This window comes from Lolium rigidum, chromosome 7 (genome assembly GCF_022539505.1).
Source record: "Lolium rigidum isolate FL_2022 chromosome 7, APGP_CSIRO_Lrig_0.1, whole genome shotgun sequence".
Taxonomy (NCBI): Eukaryota; Viridiplantae; Streptophyta; class Magnoliopsida; order Poales; family Poaceae; genus Lolium; species Lolium rigidum.
This window is the reverse complement of record NC_061514.1, coordinates 190941622-190948479: the sequence shown is the minus strand read 5'-3', so window position 1 is coordinate 190948479 and position 6858 is coordinate 190941622.

The window sequence follows — 6858 nt, the reverse complement described above, 5'->3', positions numbered from 1 at the left end:
TGAGGTTCTTTTTGATAGAGCTATACGGTTGGGCAAACTTTTTTGACACTTTTTAGATAGGGTTCCTTGTTGTTACACGTATGGCATCATGTATGGAAAATTTGGGGTCATTTGGAGATGTTCGAAAAAATCACTTTGCTTAAGCGCATGCCGTTTCGTCTCGCTGAAACCAGCTTTTCTAACAAGGTGATTTTTCTACCTTCTCTAAATAACCTCAAATTTCATACAGCTGATCTTCTATACATAGATAGATAGATTGTTTCGTTTTTACATTTTTCGAACTTTTTATTTCCCTTTACAATACCCAATTGATTTTCAGGTCAAAACCTCGAAAAACAGCATCATGTATGGCATCATTTTCACCCTAAATTTTCTGAAACTTTCCCTTTTAGATATTCCTTGTTGTTATAGGTATGCCATCATGTATGCCAAACTTGGTTAGGTCTCACTCGAAACCAGCTTTTGTAACAAATTAGGTTTTTTCTGCGTGAAAAGTAATGGCTACAACAAATTGTTGATGGTTTATCATTTTTTTGCGTGAAAAGTAATGGCTACAACAAATTGTTGATGGTTTATCATTTTTTGCGTGAAAAGTAATGGCTACAACAAATTGTTGATGGTTTATCATTTTTTGCGTGAAAAGTAATGGCAACAACAAATCGGTGATGGTTTATCATATTTTTTGCGTGAAAAGTAATGGCAACAACAAATTGTTGATGGTTTATCATTTTTTGCGTAAAAGTAATGGCTACAACAAATTGTTGATGGTTTATCATTTTTTGCGTGAAAATTAATGGCAACAACAAATCGGTGATGGTTTATCATTTTTTTTTGCGTGAAAAGTAATGGCTTCAACAAATTGTTGATGGTTTATCATTTTTTTGCGTGAAAAGTAATGGCAACAACAAATCGGTGATGGTTTATCATTTTTTTTGCGTGAAAAGTAATGGTAACAACAAATCGGTGATGGTTTATCATTTTTTGCGTGAAAAATAACGCCTAAAACAGTTTATAATTTTTAGCGCGTGAAAAATAATACGTAAAACCGCCCTTCAGCAAGCTAATTAACCGCCAACAGAGAGAGAGAGGGGTTATCCTGCCCGTTTCCTATATCATACGATCAACGGTCGGTGGGCACGATCCGCGTGACATGGGCTAGACCAATCAGAGCGATGATGCACGTCTGCGAGAATTTGTGAAGAGAGAGGGCAAAACTGAGTACTATCAAGAAACCAAGGGCACTCGAGTAGTAAATAGACTAAGGGATTCAAATATGAGATTTAAAAAATGGAAAATGCGTGTTTTGTACAATGAAACCCATCTTGGCCTACCTCAAACTATTTGCAATACCAATATACATCGAGTGTGAGAATTGTGGCCTCATTTAGACAAAGTATGATTTGGGGGAAGCTGTTTTGGGAAGGGCTTATTGTGGAAAACCATGCACCTTCATAGCTACTAGGTGATTTGAGAAGTGGCAATTTGTGGTAAAACTTGATTTATCTATGATTTATCTATGATTTGAGAAGTGTCAATTTGTGGTAAAGACTCCATGAGTAAGTGCCACTCTTTTTAGGATTTTTTTGCACATTAAATGACTCATTTAACTAGTTAATCCCATTTGTTGACTCTCTGTTGACCAGCCACTTGAGGGTAAAACTGAGTATATTGCACTAGCCGTATTAGCACTCGAGGGGAAAATTGAGCACACAAAAATGCTAGTATAAGACTCGAGGGTATACCTGAGTATATCTAAATTTCCGGGGTTAGACTCGAGGACACGTGCAATTGTTGACGCGTAGACGCGGGTCGCGGTGGAGAAGTCGAGACGTGCAATCGTGGACGCGTGTCGCGTTGCGAAGTCCAAGACGTGCGGACGTGCACCCGTGCACGCGTAGGACGCGGGTCGCATTAACCACCCCTCGCCTTTATAGACGCCTCCTCGCACCGTCTCTGTCACTCTCACTCGCTCACGCATCGCCAACTCTCTCCCACGTCCCATCATCTTCTCCAAAGCAAAAACCCTCTCCCTCTCCCTCTTCCTCTTCCTCTTCCTCCGCCGGAGAGATGGACAAGGAGAATGCCAATCCCATCGTCGAGGTTGGCTCGAAGCGCGACGCCTCCATCTTCGGCCCCGTCCCTCGACGGACGACGCCGCCGCCGCCGCCGCCGCCGGTGCATCGGAGGCTGCTGCCGCCGGTGGCGGTCAGATCCCGGCGGGATGGGACCCCTACGACCCCGTGCCGTACGTCCCGCCCCCGAACCCCTACGACACCTCCTCGGAGGACCCATGGAACGAGGTAACTACGGTTTGCTTCCTTTTTTGTTCCCCATTCCTTTTTGAACCCTATTTTTGCTGGTGTAGATGGATCTGTAGATGGATGAGTATTGGGCTAATATTTGCGCCAATTTTATTCCATTTTGTTTTGATCACTTCTTGATTTGGGGTTCGGCTGTTCGGTTAATTTATGCAAGTAATATTGGATCTCAATCAGTTAATTTATGCAAGTAATCATGGGATCTCAATCAGTTATTTTATGCACTAATCAAAAGATATCAACCGTTTAATTTTGCAAATAATCTCGAATGTGTTCAAGTTCAGATCTAGTTCAGATCTAGAATCTGTTTCTTTGCCTATGATGAATGGTTGGGCACAAATTTTTACAGGGAGGGTTCAGCGAACCATTGCTGTGTACAAATCTGTTGTGCATGAGCTTTAGTTCGCTTACCCCTTCCCCGTAGATATATAATCATGTCCACTCTAACCGAGGCTGACTCTCGTTTTTCTTAACTTTGTTATCATGTACGTTAGTCATCGTTGCAACTCATTCACTAGTTTCTGTTTGATATGGATCGGATGTCCGGCAGCGACGTCGGCAGCGACGAAGAGCAGGAGGACGTCAAGACTCGCCGAGTGCTCGCGGAGGTCTGCAGGTCGGCCGCACATCTCCTACTTCGCCAAGGAGGTGTACAGGTGCCCCTTCCGCACCGGGAGACTCGGCGCCACGGACTTCAACTGCCTCGTCACGCATGCTGAGAACATCAGCAACACCTTCCCCAAGGTCGGCACGACGGTGAACGTCCACTCCTTCCGCGCCAAGCACAGGGCGCTCGGCATGCACCTCCGCAGCTTGCAGCGGGTGGAGATCTCCGCCGGGCGCATGCCTCCGCTCAAGCCCAAGGCTCCCAAGGGGAGCAAGAGCAACAAGTGGAGGGAGAGCCAGATGGGGTAGGCGGAGTCCCGGACGTGTGCTGCCGCTGTCGCTGCCTCCTAGTTTGTTGTTGGGATCCCTTTGTTGTTAGCTAGGGATCCCTTGTTGTTATGTTAGTATGATGGTGCTGTGAAGAACCTGTTACTATGTTGGCTGCTGTGTATGCAACCTATTATCTATCCATATTATCTAGGGATTATCTATCCCTAGTCTACTATATTTTGTTGGCCGTACTTAGTTTTCTTGATTTACTATGACTGTGAATTTATCGTACATTATCCTGGAGATTTGCTTCTAGATTTAACTACATACATATGAACCGGAGGGAGTACTAGATTTGCTGCCATATTGGGCAAACAACGAGGGCCAAAAGGCACAAATAATTGAAGAAAGTCAGAAATGCAAGCTTCTCTAGATTTTATACTAATTTGGTGAAAAGGACGAGAGAGAAAGAGGGGAAAAAGGTGCACTTAATAGGGATGCCAATTTGGGGCCGAGAGAGACGAACCCAGCTCCTGCTCACGTGCAACCAAACGCTTCTCGTCCCGTCCCACGCGGGCCCTTTCTACCAGCCCCACGCGACGCGGGCCCACACGACTCGGCCCCACAAGACGCGGCCCCACACGTGACGGAACGGTCAACTAAACGGGAATCCTGCCGTCTGAGCTGCTTCTGCGGGTTTCAAACAAGGGCTTGGGGAAAACTGAGGAAAAACTAAGGAGCTGGGGAAAACTGAGTACAACTAAGGACCGGAGGGCACGAAAATAGAAATCCCTATATTGTATATTCCTCTTGAATTCTTTTTGTTCTAATTTCAAATTTGTTTGAAATTGTACATTCATATGCATGTATATATGTAGTACCGTAGAATATGTGAAACTCCTTCAAAATTAAAACCCAAAAGAAATAAAACAATACAAATTAAAAAGAAACCAGGTTTGGGGGGGGAACCCTAAACCTGCGGAGGCCTTTAGTCGCGGCTGGCCAGAAGAACCGCGACTAAAGGTCCTCCGCCCTGGCGCTCGCCTGCCGCGACTAAAGGGGGGCCTTTAGTCGCGCATAATTGGTCGCGGTTGCGCAACCGCGACTAATGGCAGTTGCGAACCGCGACCAATGGCCGTTTTTCTACCAGTGGTATAGTGAAGAGTTGAATCACAAGGATACGGAAGTCTCGCCTTAGGTTGTCATTAATATCGTGAAGTAAAGGGATTAGATTTGTGTTAGCATAAGGTTACCTGAATTTATTCGGGTATGCAAAGGAGCCATCGTGGATGTCCAGGTCTAAACGTTGATTATTGATCCGAAGGTGTTCGCGGTCATGTCTGCGGGAACCTGAACCTACTTGGTTCACACACTTTACTTCACGATACTAATGACAACCTAAACATGAGAAACATCGAAATACTTCCGGCAACATCAAAATAGTTATTTGATCTTTAGTGAGAGTAATGTAATTGTTTTATATGGTATGTGGTTGAGAAAGTGTTCAAAATAATTCCGGCAACATCGAAATATTTTCGGAGAACTATCAGGGTATCGGAATAATTCCGGAGATACACCGGAATTGATCTGACACTAAACATGAGAAACATTATCGAAAGTGTTCTCGTGCCTTCAGAAATGTTGATAGAAATACTTTCGGAATTTTTTTGAATTTGTTCCTGGAAATTTATGAGAAAAATATATGGCTCCGAGCTTTCGTTTGAAGTGTCGGAGAAGTACCAGAGGCCTGGAAGGGTGGCAAACACCCATCACTCCTAGGTTGGTCACATGCAGGGCCGGCCCTAGGTGGGGGGGGGGGGGAGGGGGGCGGGAGGGGCGGCCGCCCCGGGCCCCTGGACCCAAGGGGGCCCTAGGTCCCAGCTAGGCAGCTAGATATGTTATGATGCAGCGGCGGCGCCATTAGAGCTAGCCGGAGGAGAATTTCTCTATGCTGATACAACTGATACGTTGATCCCCTTTTCGTTTTGGTTAGATGGGCCTTATTCATTTGGTTACCTTTTGATAATTTACCCTTTAAAAAATATAGGTACAAAGGTATTAAATCGCTGGGGCCCATGGATAGAGCCAGTCCAGCAACACATCCAACGCATCTTCCTGCCTAACAAAAAAAAACTGATTCATATTCCTTTTGTATGACTGTTCATTTCACTAATAGTTGGCAAAGCTGAAAATTATGATACGTTATCTAAAATTAATTTGGTATAAATACAGGTAAAATTGTTTATTGGTATAATTTTATAGATACATATATAAATTATTATTGTTACAGTCATAGGCCCCGGATCAAAGAAGGGTAACGTTGTTGATTTGATTTTTCCTCCGTTTAGAATAAGTAAGCACAACAATTTATCAGCTTCAGCGTGTCTTTCAAAATATTGAGAATGAAGTCAAAATTGAGCAGATCGGCGCAATCGAGTGTTTCACGGTTGCCTTTCCATGCGCTGATTTGCACAACTTCAACTGCATTCTAAATGGCGCCAAACCTAGGTGCAAAATAGATTTGCGACGGGTTCGGACAAAAAAATAGTTTCCCCAAGGCTCTGATTTGTCAAAAAAAAAATCGCATCAAATAGTCGTGTCATCTAAAATTTATGCATTGGGCGGTGAAAAATATTTAGTCAAGCGACGTATAGATATTTATCGACAATTTAAACCGATATCTATAACTTTATGCATAAGAAGGTGAAAATAATTTATTATTATACGATACATATTTTAAGGGCCCAGATTTTTTGTTTCGCCCCAGGCCCTCGAAATCATAGGACCGGCCCTGGTCACATGGGCCTCGTTGGGGGACATATGGGATGCCTCCCAATGTCCCAAGGCCCCCCTCCTCATAGGGGTGGTCAAATGAGCCTCTGGGCCAATGTAGGAGGCCTCCCATACCCCAACGGTCCCCCGAAATGCTACCACAGGGCAGCCCACGTGACAGGGCGTCCTAGGGTAGGCTTGGAGCCACCTAAGGCTTTCCCTAGGGCCGAGGGCCAATGATGGGGGTTGCAGCTGCCCCTCTTCCCAAGGTGGTGCCCCCCTTTGCCCCCTATATAAAGAATAGTCCCTCCTCTCTCCCAAGGCATCCCAATTCCCACGAGTTCTCCTCATAGCCCTTTAGTTAGCTTTCTCCTCTCTCCATCTCCCATGAATATTCTCCTCATGTGGAGGTTCTCTCGTGTGGAGGTTCTCCACATACGCACGCCATTAGCGCAATGCCCTATATGGCGGAGCGCTGACAGATCGGACTATCTTATGCATATGATACTGGTAGAGGGAGTATACTTTTCATCCTCTGGAAGATAATACATTGATCATGTAGAAATTGCAGCGAACATGAGATAATCCTCGATGTTGGGAGGGATGCGCCGAGCTGTCGGGATCACCATGTTGAGAATCTTCATCGAGCTCTTCCACAACTACTTGGTGAGACTGTTCTGGATCTAATCTTGTTATTGGAATCTCATAGATAGATCTTGGCTGTTCGTGTAAGGCTATTTTTTTTGTTTTACATGCATCGTTCACCTATAGTGGTATCACAAAAGATTTGTGTGTAGATGCAATTGTGATCTAAAGCACATGGTTATGTGCATGCATTTACACATGTGCTATGTGGAGAGCATTTGTTGTTCTCTAAATTTTATCGTTGCTT